Genomic DNA, 17,032 nt, shown 5'->3' with positions numbered 1-17,032 from the left:
TTCCCTCTCCCACTTTGCCTTCTTCCGTTGCTTCTTAAGGACTTTCTTTTGCACTTTGCAAGAGGCTCAGCCCTCAGAATCCGGTCTACAGTGAAGCTTTGTGGAGGAGTGTGGGACCCAGAGACATGAAAATTCATTTGTCTCTAGGTATGGGTTTTTCAGCACAACAGAAGAATGCTTCAAGTTGTAAGAATTGAAATTTCTCTTGAGACATCTTCATGTATGGTAGAACAGAAGTCAGGAGATGTCAGAGGGTTGTCACTAAGAGTAGATTATTTTCTGGCTCCAAAAATTCTTTTCAAAACAAATATGTATATTTGATACCTGCAAGTTTTGAATGTACAAATGTTGACTCCATAGATGGAGGAACCATGGTTAACATGCTCTGTTTTTTTTTTCTCAAGGGTTGGGCCTATTATGACTGACTAAGGATTATGTTTTTCCTCCCCAACTGATGAATTTTCTAGAACAGGATAGTTTCCCACCCAGACTATATAACATCTATGGAAAATGCTAAACAGATTTTTTATCACCCAGGGTCTCCCACTGAAAATTCATTTTATGGTTTAGGCTAAATACCTGGTCTCACCGCATCACTTCTTTAGTGACCCCTGCTGGTGACCTACCTCAGGTCACTAGGGAATTTGATGGGACTTGCTGAGTTATTTTATTCATTTGATTTTTAATATTCTCATTTTGAGACTGGTGAAAAATCTGCCCTCTTATAAACAAAGAACCTTGAATGATGGAATTTCAAAATGTTCAGGATTAGTTCTGGAGATAAACGTGTACATGAAATCCTAAACTGTAAACTGTAAGGCAGTATGCATAGTTGTTCCTAAATATGAACAAAGCAAAGCAAGGTACACATAGTTGAATCATTAACATCAACCAGTATCAGGGAGTGCAATGATTTAAAAATACCTAGTTTCTTTATAGTGAAGATCAGACAATTAAGTCATTAGGCAACCTATTGGCACAACATAATTTTCATAAAAGCCTGTATAATCATTTTTGCAAAAGTTAATTATAGCAGAGGCATTTAAAAAGGCTGATAATTAACTGATTTATCTACAGTTATGGGCCCTCGGTATGCAGACAGACCCCCAGTTTCTTGAGACCCACTGGAAACTCCTCCATCCCTGATGGAGCTCGCCCACCCAGACCCCACTGGTTTTGAGTGATGTCTCCATGTGGTGCCTAATCGCTGCTAGTGGAAGGCTGCAGTTGAGGAAGGGTCTTTACCGGAGGCCTTGATGTCCTTTTACATCAGGGTTTTAGGGATTCAGGTGTCAAGAGATTATCTCTCCCACTTATGCTTCTGGGCATATATTGTCTTCAGGATCCTGGCTCCAGACAGGTAACGCAGCAATCTATTTGAATTAACTGTGTTTTTAATCAAATCTGACCTGTGCAGGCATAGCGTTTCCCTGGAAATTAGCATCTGCCCTCTGTAGTAAGCAATGCAGGTGATTTTAGCCTGTTTAACAAACATGAACTTGGAGACCCAAAGTAGGCGAGGAACTCGCCCAAGGTCTAACCTCAGTTCTTTGTTGTTTTTAAAATTTTTTTTATTGTTATGATAATCCCCATATATTACATCATGAGTTTTAGATGTAGTTAACCTCAGTTCTTATACTCCTAAATTCTGATATTTCGCTCTCATTGCCATTGGGAGGGTGTCACAGAGCTTCGAATTTCTGGCAGTAATTCTTAAAATCAACTCCTAGAATATTATTTTTGTAGTAAGCTTGGGCTCTGGAAAAGTTTGAGGTTAAAGAGAGGATTCAGGGTTTTTGTTTGTTTTTTTTTTTAAATAATGTCTCACCTATGTGACGGCCCCATGTTGCCCCCTAGTGGAACTTCCAATATTTGCAAAATTCTTTACTGACTAGTCTTTCATTAAACTGAGACAAATAAAACATTTATAAGCATTAACTTTTCTCAGGATAACATGGTATCTTACCATTTTCATATTTAAATCAATTGCTACTGAAATTTTGCCAAATTTAAGGAAAATGTGATTGGGGTAAGTAAGGAAGACTTTGTACAAATTTGTAACTATTTCACAGCCCCCTTCACCTATACCCTCAGGGCTGATCGTTTTGTACACATCTCTTTTTAAAAAATGCATCTAACAAAACGTGGTGGTGGTCTTACTATTTTATAAATCTGGAGGATAAGAGAGTGGCTAATTTTAAGTTTTATATTTGTGAAACATTTGGAAAAAAAAATTTTTTTTTTTAAAGCAGGTTTGGGGCACCTGGGTGGCTCAGTTGGTTAAGCGACTGCCTTTGGCTCAGGTCATGATCCTGGAGTCCCGGGATCGAGTCCCGCATCGGGCTCCCTGCTCAGCGGGGAGCCTGCTTCTCCCTCTGACCCTACTCCCTCTCGTGTGCGTGCTCTCTCTTTCTCATTCTCTCTCTCTCAAATAAATAAATAAAATCTTAAAAAAAGAGTGGGTTTGAATTCTAGCCCTGCCCCTTTTGTTGGCTACAGAAACTCAGTTAAGACTCCATTTTCTCAAGCCTCAGTGTCTTCCTCTTCCAAGGGTGGGGGAGAAGAGTGCGATTTGTGAAGCATTCAACACAGTTCCTGCTGCAGAGCATGCATGCAAAAGTCAAGTAATAGTGGTGGTTGGGTCCTCTATTACTACATGAGAAGATTGTGGTAAAGGAGCTCTGTAGAATTTTAACATCTCTGATCCTACCTATAGATGCAGGAGGAAAGGGAAAGGAGACAGTGGGGGAGGAGCAGTTTTTATTTCTGCCCACCTGGGAAAGCCCATCCCCCCACCACACGTGGGAAGAGTAGGAATTTCAGTTAATTTGCCGGGAGGGGCCCCTGCTGTGGACCACAGTTTCGGAGTACTTTGTGGAGTTAGATGCAGTGGGGGCCGCTTCAGATCCTAGACCCCCTCCAGAGGTATACAGTCAGTCTGCCCCAGGACCACACTCCCCAGATGCTGTCACCGGTTGGGGAAAGACGCGACGCCGGGTAAATGGGAGCTGGCGGTGGGCGGCAACTATGGTAAAGGGAGGTGGGAACGTGGGGCACAATCAATGTCTATGAAGTGGGCTGGAAGAAGGCCCTAGAAGAGGTTGACGACAGGGGAATTCTGCTCACCGTCCTAGTCTCAACGTCACCAGTTCAAAGCTAAACAAAGGGGGGCATGAGTTGAAGCGGTGAAAACAGATGGTATTCAGTCACTTCTGACAGCGGGGGAGAGAGGTGAGCTACACCCTGATTTGGGTGGGCGTGACTGGGCGTTTTAAAGGGAGGAAGTATGGAGGAAGAGAGTGGGGCTCCAGGAGAAGGACAAAGAGCTGGTCGGTATAGGTACGTCGAGGCCAGCTGTGCGTGCCCCCTGGCGGGGACGGAAGTGTGGATTCTATCCTCTGACACGGGCTGGTAGGCAGAGGCTCTGTACCGCCGGATGGTTACACTTCCAAGGCTCTCAGGTCCTTAAGAAGGACACTCCAGAGTTGTAGGAGATACATACACCTCTCAAAGGGACAGAAGAAGGATTCACAGCTGTAAGTTCTTTTTAGTAGATGCTCTAAGAAAGGGAGGTTGGGCCTGTCCTCAGGGAGGCTGGTTAAAAAAGCAGCCAACTTTTCTGGCAGGTGAGCTTTCTCTGGGCAGGTGTTTTTATGGGGGGTGGGTGGGAGTGCGGTCATCCTAGGGACACAGCCTCTTTTTTTTTTTTTTAAGATTTTATTTATTTATTTGAGAGAGAGAGAGCGCATGAGAGGGGGTAGGGTCAGAGGGGGACGCAGACTCCCCACTGAGGAGGGAGTCCAATCAGCAGGGACTCGATCCTGGGACTCCGAGATCATGACCTGAGCTGAAGGCAGTCGCTTAACCAACTGAGTCACCCAGGCGTCCCAGGACACAGCCTTATATTGCTAAAAGCCATCCTAGAGTTTGGTCGTCTCTTAGTAAAGAGGTGTGGGTAGACTTCTTCAGTTCTCACCCTGAAGCCTTCTCCAACCAATATAATTCTTCGTCTGTCAACTTTGATGGCATTTGGAAACTGGAGCATTAGTGGTTCATCCACTCACTCCACAAAGATTAGTTGGGAGTCTCCTATGTGCTGGGCATAGTTCAGGAGGCAGGGAGTCTTAGAGTTGTTTGTATTGGTCACTAGTCTATTTATTTGTGTTAGTCTTACCTTAATAGGTAATTCTGAGATTAGAAACACTGTCTTATTTTAGTTAATTTAGTCTTTAGTTAATTTAGTCTTACTTAATAGGTAATTCTGAGATTAGAAACACTGTCTTAATTTAGTAGGGCCCAATAAATACTCAAATAATTATAATTGAACAACACAGAATAAATAAAGAAGGTAAAGGAAAAGACTTTGAACCGAAATTTTAAGCAATTTGGGAGTTAAGTGGAGAAGGAAATGACCACATTGCAATGATGAGAGAGATTATTTTACTGGCGTTTCTGACAGGAGGGAAAACTAAAATTCACACAAAAGGGCATGCCAACTTCTGCTATGTTTCTGAAACAGTCTAGAAAATATTGGCTATTTGTTTCCTTAAATGCAAGGAAGGAAGGAAGGAATCTCTGAGATACATTGTATAGATGATATTAAAACTACATTTTAGTGTGTCTGAAATAGTGAACATTTCTACTAGTTGAACATTTATCTAAGCCCTAAAAATAGGTCCGAAGGATTTTATTTCTTCTAGATGCTAGGAATATTCTCAGATCTTGCCAGCTCTGCAGCGAATGGAGGGGGTGGTTCTTGGATGGCAGATTTCCCTGGAGGGAGGCCAGGCTGCAGTTGGCCGAGTTGTAATGTTTTCATCCAAGGTGTTGGCATGAAGGCTTCCAGCGCTGTTTCCTCCCCTGTCATTTCTAAAGGAAGGCCAAGGTTGGCTAAGGGTCAGGGCTGGCAAAGAACCAAAACACAGGGCTGTTTTTACAAAAATGCATGCGTTTTACCTATTGGCCTTTTCCCTCTGACCGCCCACATGTCCTTGATTTCCGAGGACCTCAGCTAGGGTGATTTGCCTCCCGAGGGACATTGAGCTGTATTCGGCAGCATTTTTGTTTGTCGTAACTGGGGGATTTGCTCCGGGCATCTAGTGAGTAGAGGACAGGGATGCTGATAAACATCCTACAGTGAGGGACATTGGACAGCCTGCGGGATGGCACCTCACGACAAGGAATCATCCAGCCCCAAATGGCAGAAATGTCGAAGTTGAGACACTTTGTTCTATATTTTAATACAAGAAAATCAGTTTCTTGCTTAGGGTACCAGCTGACGCCTTAGTAGTCAAAGGCTGGTCCCCAGGTGACAGTTGTGAGAGATACAGACTCTCAGGACCCTCGGCAGACACACTAAATTAGAATCTGCATCAGTTTGGAAAAGCAGGACTAACATTCTCTGAAAACTACAGAGGGCATGGCAGTGTGACTTAAGGACTTGGGGTAACCAAGTCAAGAAGACACATCATCCTGGGCCTGCCTAGGTGGTGTCTTTAAATTCACAACAACTCACTACTCTATTCTTGTTTTTCATTTTCACTGAAGTATCTTTCACTTCTTTGCTCCCTTTCCCTCTCTCCCTCCTTCCCTACCTCTCTCCCTCCTTTCCTTCCTTCTCTTCTAGTTACTCTGCTTCATCAAAGGTGTATTTGTCTTTATCCCACGTGTGTGCATTGCTTGTCCTAGAACCCTAATCTTGAGCCACTCTTAATACACACACACAAAAAGCAGACACTTACCTCTTTAATTAAAGGAAATTGTCCTAGAGGGAAAAGTGGATAGAATCTGGAAGGACAGCCATACTTTCTGAAACCTGATATAACAATTAAATTCAGCCCTCCTGCACTGAGTCTCTAGTGGTGAGAGATTAAAAAGGCAGGCAATTAAGCTCATCCAGCACTAATTTAATCAGAAGCCAGGGCACTCCGTCTCTGTATCTTTTGTCAACACAGCTTTTGGTTTTGAATCAACACTCTAAAACCCTGGAAATTTGCCATATTGATTTACCAGCAAAATTTCTGCTGAACCCAAGTATAAAAGAATTGATGAAAAAATATAAGTTAGTCTGCACACCATGCCAGCGTACCATAAAATGAGGGAGTTTTTAAAATATCTTACTTAGAAATTCTTTTTCTTTTTTTAAAGCTTTTGACTGTGGCAGGTTTGCCATCTATTAGTTAAACCACTAACGCAAAATCCAGTTCAACTTGATAAACGTTTACTAAGTCCCTACTGTCTGCAAGAACTAGAATAAGAACTGTGGAAGATTAAAGAAGATTAGGACATAATCCTTGCTCTAGTTTATAATCTGGGGTGTGTGTGTGTGAAGAAGTGGACAAGCATATACAGAAGCTTGTTGATGATCAGTATATTAATATGTGTACCAACAAAGAGCTGCAGGAGTTCATAAATATTCATTTCTTTGTTGTTATAGAAAAGTGGATTTTGCAACTGGGGAAAAAGCAAACAAACAAAAAAGAACTGAAGAGGCTCCAGTTCCTAAAAAGCTGTGGTTTCCTCAGTGACATTTTATATTCTGGTTAACGATTATATTACATTTCAGGGAAGTTTAGGGAGCTTAAGTAGACTTGACATTCTCAGTTTATCACCCTATACATGCTGTTTCTCCAAGAGTTTCTTCATAGCTACATTTTTCAACACCTCTCATCACTTTTCCATGACTCTTTGTTTTTCCCCTTTAAAATGACAGTGGCACCAAAGCAGAGACTTAGTCTTTTTTTTTTAATTAATTTTTTTGGAGACTCTTTTTGATTGTGGATCTAAGTCACACATGAAAGACAATGAAATTGTTATGTAAATATTGAAAAGAACCTGCTTAAAAAATAGGTAATGGGTATTTTATCCGTTTAATGGAATAAAATTTATGTTGCTTAGGAATGATTTTTTAAACTAATGCCTGTATTAGTAACTATGTAAATTTCTTTACTTGGCATCTATTTGAGACTTTAATAATAAGGCTCTAGAAATGATCTTCAGCTTTCCCCTGAGATCCATTCAATATTCAAATATACACTATGTGGAAATTACAAGTAATGAGAAATTTAGTCTTTTTGATTGGAACCCCCCTGACCTTGCAAATGACTGTTTGTGCCAACCATTACCTCAGTATTTGGACTGAATTCCTAAATTCAAATAAGATTGAGTCATACTAAAGCTGTATTCAATTGGGCAATCGCATTAGAAGATTAATTTATAAAAGCTAGATAAAGCTGGTTTTATATGATGAGTTTCGTAGGGCAGTGCTCACCTTTTCAATCTGGCAGGTTATGTCCTCCCAATGTGATGTTGAAGATCATTAAAGTAATTATGGGTGTGTGTTCACCACCATATGAAACAGGTCTGCTTCATTAATAATGCTGGCCTTGATTTTCCAAACATACTTTCATGTGCCCCGAATTCTGTGAGTCATTTTCTTTCTCAACTTAATACCATATTATGTTTTCACATTTGGCTTTTCTGCGGCCTCCAGTCCTTACTGCACGCTGCTTTGACTTAACATCAAAGCTCCGAGGACTGGTTGGGTGGGTTTGTTTTGTTTGTTTAAATGAGATAATAGGTCGTCTTTGGAATGCTGAAGGTACACTGGCAACTTAGGGCACTAAAGGCTGGTGAAGAAACTCTAGAAAGGAGTTAAAAAATTCTGCTTCTGAGAAGATAGAGGGGAGGGAATCACGTTTTGGAAAATGTTGAAATATTTGGAAGTATTTTCATTTTGTCTTACAATAAATTTTTTTCCTTCTTTTCCTTCACCTTCAAGCTTGAACCATGAACTCAAAAGCTTCCGGGAAGCATAGGGTAGCGTAGGTTCCATCTGGGCCCTCTTTGGATTGAGTGCATGAGCCATATTCTTCCAGGTAGGAGAAAGAGGGGAGCCCATCCTTGTGGGAGGAAGGAGGTAACAGAGGCAGAGGGAGCAGATGGTGAGACAAAGCATGTCTGAGTGACTCTGTCTAGGCCAAGGTGTTGAACGTGGAGACATTTTAGGTAGGGTGAGGGCAGAGGTGAAAGAAGAGTGGTCTTTGCCCTATTTCCTTCTTGTGAGGAGGAAATTTCACAGAGCGATTCTTCCCAAGACAATGTGGGCAACTGCAGGGTCAGGTAGGTGGAGTGTGGATGGTAGGTGAACTTAAGGGGAGGGGTATAAACATGGTCAGGGCAAAGTGACTTGAAGCAAGGGTAGGGTAGCCCAGCTGGGCTGGAGGTAGACTAGAAATTGAAGATCAGACCTCATCAGACCCAGCTGAGAAAGATCTGACAGTTCCTCAGGCCCAGATTTGAATACTAGATGGCAGGTGGGGGCTCCAGTGACCAGTTAGGAGCTAGAAGGCAAAAAATGGTGGGTTTTATCCAGGGCCCACCACCACTCCTGAGCAGCCATCTTGGAGAAGAGCATGGGAAGTGGAAGAAACTTAAAAGTGCTTGACCTTCTCCTCAGGAAGCCCAAGTTACTCAAAGACACTATATGTTTAATGGAGTTTACCAAGTGAATTTGTTACAGAACCTGACTGGATTGCCTGACGGAAGAACCAAACGGCACTCGGAGATCTTGGAGGATAGGTTTATTTAATGCCGTTGGGCTCAGAGGAGAGTGATCTCCAAAGGTCTGAGCCCCGAGTACAAAGGGGGTAATTTATACACTTGTACTTCCGCATACTGGGCACTCTTGGCGCGTGCGTTGATGCCCCTTTAAACACCTAGTTTGGAGGGCATCATTTTCATCTTCTAAGGGGCGATAGTGAGTAAGGAGCAACTGGAGTCTGATTTTAATAATTTGAGTAGTGATAAACCTAGTAAGGGCATTAAGAATACAAGGACTATGAGAAGAAGCAATAGGAGGAGGCCGATGAGGGGGGCAAACCAAGGGAACCATTGTGAGAGGGTATCCCACCAAGTTGTCTGCTGGAGTGTTTCCCACCGACGATGTACTCGTTCCTGTAATTGGGTCAGAGTTTCTTGGACCACCCCTGACTCATTAGCATAGAAACAACATTCCTCCTGTAAGAAGAGACTGAGCCCCCCTTGCGCGGCCATGAGCAAGTCGAGCCTGCGCCTGTTTGGGAGGACCACTGAGGCCAGTGAATTGAGTTGGCACTGCAGGGCTAGGGCCGACTGAGTGAGGGCGGAAAAATCCACTGTGAGTTGTTGAGTTATCCCCTGGTACTGAACCTGAGACATCCTGACACCAGTGGCGCTGAGGGCAACACCTGATGCAGCCAGCAGGCTCATGATTAGAGGGATGGCCATGGGAGAGCATCGAGGGTGGCTAGGAGGTCTCCATATGAGTGGGGCATCACTCCTGGGGAGGACTGAAAGATCGGCTAAGAGACTGACAAGGCTGCAAAATTGATCGTGCAGGGTGATGCAGATGGATATACCTTGATCACAAGCCAGAAAAATGTTAGGTGCACAGACCCGACTGTGGCCTGTGATGGGAGAAGAAGAGTTGCCATACAGCGGTACCAGAGCCAGAAAGGGATAATCTGAGGTCCCCGGTGCCGAGGTGGGAGGTGACACGGTGGATTGGTTGAGGATGACACTTAGGTATTGGACGGGACCGGACTTCATACAGATCCAGCAGTCAGACGCTATGGGTGGATTTGAGTGGTTAAGTGTTTGGTGGGATTCATTAATCATACCGAAGAGTTGTGCTATAGATGCTTGCTGCCTGTGGATGGGGGACCCAGGGATGCGCCAGGGCAAGTTATTTTCTGTCTGACTCTGGGGGTTGACTGTAAGGCTTGGAGTGAACATGGACTTAATCATAAATTTGGCCATGGGATCGGTCCCCATAGGGTGATATTGGCCCAACAGGAGAATGATTCCTGTAGCCCATGATGTGGCATTGGGTTCTAAGACTGAGAGGGTGAGCAGTATACAGTGATTGTTAGGGCAAGAGGATGGGGTGGCATTATGTGACAAGAAATCCTGATGTCACTGTGCTGTTTGAGGCACCACCTGGTGGACCATTGTTCCATTCCCTGCCAAGTTGCCACCCATAACTCACATCCCCAGGCTTGTGAGCAGAACTGAGGGCAGGTGTTTGGCTGTTGAGGTGTAGGGCCCCCACAGATGTAGATATCTATCAGCTAGTAACCTGAGTGAGGGCCATGGTAGGAACACTGTCTGTGAGGTTCCCAGGAGGTGTCAAGAAGCTGGCATCTATCAAAATGGAGGTCAACCTTTGGTGTGTGCCCATCCCAGTTGGAAGAAGTCAGTGGGGGCACTGGTGCGGGATTGAGGGGTATAAGCTGGAAAGTCCATTTGCCAGTAATGGTGATACGAGAGTTTGCCCCCCTTGCCTGGCCGGGCAAGCTAGAGGCAGTGAGGAGGAACAGCACACCAGGTAGCAGAAAATCGGGACTGACTGGGGCCAGGAAAACCATGGTGAAATGCTCTCAGGAGTAGACAGCAGAGGGCCAGTAAAAGCAGGGTCTATGACCTTAGGTAGAGGGAGCTATTGTGACTAACCCGACAGCAGATGAGACCTGTGAACAAGTAAGTGCAGTAATACACCCTAGGGTTACCCAATAAGCAATGACAATAGTAAGCCTCTGGGGGAAAGTCCAGTCAGGAGGGGCAACAGTGTAGAGTCCGACTCCCACGATGAGGGAAATCATGCCGATGAGAGCCAGGGACCAGTGAGCAGGTGTCCATCAGTTGGTGGGGTCTCATCGAAGGTGAAGCCCACTCCGTGAGGTCTGGCTGGACTCTCCACTGGTGCAGCTCCTCATCCAAATGATGACCTTTCTTCACTCTTCATTGGTGGACCCACAGGGTGACACCTGAGACGTTGAGGGCAGTAGGGGTGGTTAGAACAACAGTGTGGGGCCCTGTCCACTGCGGTTTGAGGGGGTTTTTCTTTCAATCTTTGACCCAAACTGAGTCCCCTGTCTGGAAGGAGTGTACCTGAGACCCTAAGGAGATTGGGGCCCTCTCAATGGTTGCATCTGGTGCCCTGTATCAGGTTCAGACCACTCAAAGGCACACAGTGGCTGGCTCTGGGGAGCTATGTGGAGGCAGAAGAAGGCATCGTTCAAATCTAGGCAAGTGAACCATCTGGCCGATCCTGGGATTTGGCTGAGGAGGGTGTATGGATTTGGGACCACTGGGTGCAGAGAGATAGTCACTTTGTTGGTGGCCCACAAGTCCTGAACTGGTTGGTATCCCCCTCCTGGCTTCTTGACTGGCAGGAGTGGGGTATTCCAGGCCGACTGGCACTCGGCTAGAATATCTGCTTCTTTGAGCTTGGCCAGATGTTCTTGTATGCTGATCTTAGCTTCTTGTGGAAGGGGGTATTGCCTTTGCCTCTGAGGTTGGGGTCCTGGGATCAGTTCAACAATGATGGGGACCCAATTCTGGGCTAGTCCAGGTGGGTTGTTTTCAGCCCATACTGAAGGGAAGGTGAGTCTGAACTCCGTCGGGCTGCTCGGTTGGGCCTGGGCACAGAATAGCCTCCATTCTTCTTCCCGTGGCATGGTAATTGCTAGTACCAGAGACCCCATCTCCTCTTGCCTTGGGTTCAGTCGGAGGCTAGTGTGTCTGGTGGGTGCAAAGGTTATCTGAGCCCCTAAGCTTGGAGAGTATGTCTTGGCCCAGGAGAAGGATGGGTCAATCAGGCAGATAAAGGAATTCATGTCAGACCTTGTGGCCCCTGAGTTCTCACTGGCGAGCCTGGCAAAAGGGCTGTTGTATCACCCACGTCCCAGTGGCCCCAAGGATGGTTGCAATCTTTTTGCTGAAAGGGGCCACTGGGGAGGTGACAACAGAGTGCTCGGCCCTAGTATCAACCATAAAAGTCACTGGTTGGCCCCCCACCTTCATTCTGACTGTGGGCTCATGGGGGCTGAGGAGGAAAGGGCCTGGTCCCCCTCAGTTTGAGTCCATTCCCACAAGGCCTATGAGGTCCTCCTCTTGGGGTTCTTCCTTGTAGCAGCTGGGTTTCTGAGTCTTTCCCCTTTTGGGACATTCGTTTTTCCAAAGCCCTTTCTCCTTATGTAGGCACATTGATCCCTTGCCAAGGGGGTTCTGGGTCTCCCCCTTTTGGTGGTTGGGGTCTCCCTGCCTTTGTGTTGTCCTTTTCTTTCAGCGTGGCGGTGAGGAGGCTGACTTTCTTTTTCATCTTTTTGTCGGCTTCCCATTCGGCTGTGACCTCCCTGTTCATGTAGACCTTATTGGCAATCTCTATGAGCTGGGTGATGTTCATCCTGGCGAAACCCTCTAGTTTCTGAAGTTTTTTGCTGATGTCTGGGGTGGCCTGAGCCACAAAGGAGGTGTTTACTATCTGTTGGCTTTCCTGTGCCTCGGGGTCAAATGGAGTGTATATCCTGTAGGCTTCACATAGTCTTTCATTGTAGTCCTCCGGGGACTCCCCTGGTTGTTGAGTGACCGAGGATACCTTAGTCATGTTCATGGGTTTCTTAGCTCCTGTCCGGATTCCCCAGAGGAGGGCCTCCTGGTATTGGTGTATGTGGGCCTGTCCCTCACTTGTGGTGAAGTCCCATGCTGGGCGCTCTTCGGGTGCAGCCATATTAGCCCAGGCAGCAGGGTCGATGACTCCCGCTGGTGCGTGCTCTTCCAGGTACTGCCGTGCACCTTTCATTATTCTCCTCCTTTCCTCTGTGTTAAACAGGGTGTAGAGTAACTGTTGGCAGTCTTCCCAGGTTGGCTGATGGGTCTGGAAGAGGGATTTCATGAGGTCTACCATAGCCTGTGGTTTCTCAGGATAGGATGGGGTGTTATGTTTCCAATTGAGGAGGTTGGTGGTGGAGAAGGGTTGGACCGTCCCGTCTTCATCGTGCCTCTCGGGTTCCTGTGTCTCTCCTATGGCATTTGGAGGGTGCTTGCGCCCGGCCTGGGGCACAGCCTGGCTGCTGGTCCTGGAGAAAGTGGATCTTTTGGGCCTGGGGACACCGGTGGATCCTCTGGCCTGGGGGTGCTGGTGAAACCGATGGCAGTGGAGTATCTGGAGCTGAAGGGCCAGGTATAGATGGTCTTGGGGGTACGTATAGTGGGGGCAGGGTCGGTTCGTCCTCGGGATCTCCGGCTAGGATCTGTGGAGACTGGGGCTTTTGCTGATTTTCTTAGGTTGGTTGGATGAGGCGATTAAGACCCTGGCCTGTCCCTGCCTATTGCAAGCTAAACGCACCCACGGGGGAAGGGTCTGAGCAATTCCTAGCCAGGAGTCAATGTACGGAAACTGGTCAGGGTGTCCTGGTTCTCCTGTTATGACTCGCCATACTCTACGAATCGTTGGGACATCCAGTGTTCCTTCTGAAGGCCACCTGACATGAAAGGTGAGCCATTCCAATTCACATAGGGTTCTGAACTTGCCAGGGTTCATCCTGACTCCATAGTCTCCCAAAAACCCCTAATTGAAATTTTTGATCATGGTCTCTAGAACCGTAGGTTTACTCTGCCCTGATGCCATGGTGATGTTCCCGTGTGCGGTGGTGCAGAGACAGACAAAGGGGGAATTGCCTCCTGAGGTGAGGAGACCAATCAGATGCCCATCTGGCCATGTCCCAAAGAAGCTTTGATGAGGCTTAGCCATAGGGGTCTCAGTGTTGTGACTTACAATCGGAAATTATTCCGATGCCACCATAGACCCTATGCCATTCACCACGGAATCACAGACAGGCCCACTCAGACTCCATAGGCTTCTGGGGACCTTAAGGGTGCCTGCCCGTGGAGTCAGAATCAGTCCACTTGAGCAAGCCAGGTCAGACTGCACATTCACTCACACATTCACTCCAGAAGTTATTGCATTCCCTCCCTGGGAATCCCTACCTATGAGACCTCTAAGAGGTCTCTGGTCGGTGATCAGGCTCCCCTTCCACCCCGATGGGTGGGCCTGTCTGGGTCCTGGGACCCCAGGCCTTACTATAATCTGATGTCAGGACCAGGTCCTCACCTGACAAGTCTCCTCAAGTCCAGTGGGAACAGCGGAGCGGGGCTGGCTGGAGGTGACCGGGGCGGGAGACTGCCGAAAATTAGGCAGGGCACGCCTTCTCCATTATGATCTCTCGTTCAGTCACTGCCCTGCCGTTGCCCCCAAACCGGTGGCAACAATGGGCCAGTGCGGTTGGGTTTCCCCGTCAGGGGACCAAATGTTACGGACCTGGACTGGATCACCCGATGGAAGAACCAAGGGGCACTTGGAGATCTTGGAGGATAGGAGGTTTATTTAATGCTGGCGGGCTCAGAGGAGAGTGATCTCCAAAGGTCTGAGCCTGGAGCCCAAACAAAGGGGGTAATTTATACACTTGTACTTCTGCATACTGGGCACTCTTGGCGCGTGCATGAAGCGGGGCAGGGAGAAGGATCCGGAAGAGCCCTGGGGTAGGGCCTGGGACTCCCTTGCTGGCTCGGTCAGCCATCTTAGGACACAGATTTCCCTTATCAAATTGTGTTTGCATTTTCTCTCTTAGTTGGATAGGAGCTCACAGGGAATATCAAGAATTACAGGAAGTAAATAAGCAGAGGGGTTTCTGTGTACAAATGTATGCGGAATGATACAATTTGCAAGGCTGCCATATAGTCTGTCCCACACACCTTGGGGCCTATGAATGTGATTCATAAATTGACAGGCAGGTTGGGCCCAGTGACCCCAGAACAAGGACCTCTCAGATGAACCTTCCAACGCCCAGATCACCACAGCCACCACTTAGAGCGCACGAAGCCGTTTCCTGTGAAGAGAGGAACATCTCTTTCATAATACCTGCCCCAATAGTCAAAACAACAGGACAGTCAAAATCTGACCAAGCAGTTTTGGTTTGTTCATTTCAATTTGTTCTTCAATGCTGCACAGAGAGCAATATTCCTACTTTGTTGTTGTTGTTTTAGGAAACTATCATTTCTCCTCCATTCTTCTAATTGATTTTTTAAATGAATCTTATCATCTTCACTGTCAGGTCTGAAACCAAAAGTGCAGTCCAGTGACAGATTTCAGACTAGATTAATCTCGTGGGAGATCACTAATGAATTTATGCTACTCAAACATCACACCCCCTTATTTCCCCATGAAGGACACCGGGCCTGTAGTTGGCGGTTTGGTAGGCCTGAAGTAATCCAATGTTAACTAAGTGTTGCTACTTGAACAGATAACAAAGACCCAGGTCCTTGTTGAAAAATGCCCCTTTGAAAACTCAAGGAGGAAAGAATCACTAATATTTGCCGAGGGAACATATGGTAGTGGGAATATATATATTTTGAATAACAAAATATGTTGCTGAGGAAGACAATAGAATATATAGTAAATACTACAAGTTCATGAGCTTGTGATCTTAAATTAGGGTGAGGTGGTTATGAAAATGGTGGAGAAAAATCCTTCAGGTACAGCTGGACTGAAAGACTCATTTTATTTATTTATTTATTTATTTAAAGATTTTTATTTATTTCTTGACAGAGAGACACAGTAAGAGAGGGAACACAAGCGGGGGGAGTGGGAGAGGGAGAAGCAGGTTTCCCGTGGAGCAGGGAGCCTGATGCGGGACTCGATCACAGGACTCTGGGATCATGACCTGAGCCAAAGGCAGATGCTTAATGACTGAGCCACCCAGGGGCCCCTGAAAGACTCATTTTAAACAAGATGAAACCAGAGAGGGAGACAAACCATAAGAGACTCTTCATCTCAGGAAACAAACTGAGGGTTGCTGGAGTGGTAGGGGGTGGGAGGGATGGGGTGACTGGGTGATAGACATTGGGGAGGGTATGTGCTGTGGTGAGCGCTGTGAATTGTGTAAGACTGTTGAATCACACACCTGTACCCCTGAAACAAATAATACATTATATGTTAACTTAAAGGAAAAAGACTCATATTGTTGGTAAGTAAATCCTGTCCATAGAATCAGGTATCCTTCCACAAAAAAAGCAAGAACTGACTTCTTTCATGGTTCTGGGCAAAAATGAGGGGATAGAATTTTTGAGAAGGTAATTACTTTGCAAGATGTTGTCAATAAAGTAAAAGGATCTAACGAGATGTAGGAAAATTCGTCTCATCATGGAATGACTTTTATGTGCTCGTCCAGTGCTTGGCATGTAGTATATACTGAGCAAATAATTCAATCAGATTTCTTTCTAGCGTACAAGAAAGTAAGTTTTCTAAAACTGGCATTTAACAGCATCATGATTTCAGGGCTACCTACCTGACCCTAATTTCATCATAACTCCTTCCTGCCATTTCATGCCACCCCCTAATTACACTGATTAAGCACCTACGTTGGATGTATCATAACTGGGTGAGTCCCCCTGTTCTTTTTTTTTTAAGATTTTATTTATTTATTTGATACAGAGAGAGAGGACACAAGCAGGGGGAGTGGGAGAGGGAGAAGCAGGCTTCCCGCGGAGCAGGGAGCCCGATGCGGGGCTCGATCCCAGGACCCGGGGATCATGACCTGAGCCGAAGGCAGACGCTTAACGACTGAGCCACCCAGGCACCCCAGAGACCCCACTGTTCTTGTGCGGAGGCTTTTTCTGGATGAGAGCAGTCCCTTCTGAAGCAGGCTTCATCAACCCATTGGCACTCCTCCCTTGTGACACCAAAGCCCAGGCAGCTGTGGAATGTACCACACTGAACAATGGAGAAACGAATAATCAGGCTGCTGTGTCAACTCAGTTAGTTAGCTATAGTATAGTAGAGAGAGAGCTTTATAAACAGTTCCTGTAAGACACATTTCCTAATAAAAATGCAGAGTAAAGGGCCATGGGAACCAGTGACCTTATTTTCTTGTTCAAAATCCTCCCACCTCCTGGTGTCTGGGCCCATGTACTTGGCCACATATTAAAAGTGGCTAGCCCCCATCTTTTGCATTAGATCTCATCCCCTTTGTCTACTCAAGGACATTGCTGTGGAAAATGTCCTCTCTTTCTTGCAACGACCAGTTTTCCCTCTCTCGAATAGCAGAGAATCATGCTATCATTTCTCCCAGCTTTTGAAAACCTTCTCTTGACCTCGAATCCCTCTCCAGCTATCACTTCATTTCTAGGTTCCCTTTTTATTAAAATACCTTGA

The 17,032-nt window shown here is 46.0% G+C and overlaps 1 protein-coding gene across 1 annotated transcript in view; it reads left to right on the top strand.

Moving 5' to 3' along the window:
• The first annotated feature begins 3,487 nt into the window (after positions 1 to 3,487).
• OTOL1 (otolin 1) overlaps positions 3,488 to 17,032 on the top strand; it is an 80,395-nt gene continuing 66,850 nt past the window's right edge. The window contains exon 1 of the mRNA XM_044914964.1: positions 3,488 to 3,536. The gene's annotated coding sequence lies outside the window, so the exon portion shown is untranslated. The remainder of the gene's footprint in view (positions 3,537 to 17,032) is intronic.

This window comes from Neomonachus schauinslandi, chromosome 1 (genome assembly GCF_002201575.2).
Source record: "Neomonachus schauinslandi chromosome 1, ASM220157v2, whole genome shotgun sequence".
Lineage (NCBI taxonomy): Eukaryota > Metazoa > Chordata > Mammalia > Carnivora > Phocidae > Neomonachus > Neomonachus schauinslandi.
This window is presented reverse-complemented; position numbering and strand designations above follow the sequence as displayed.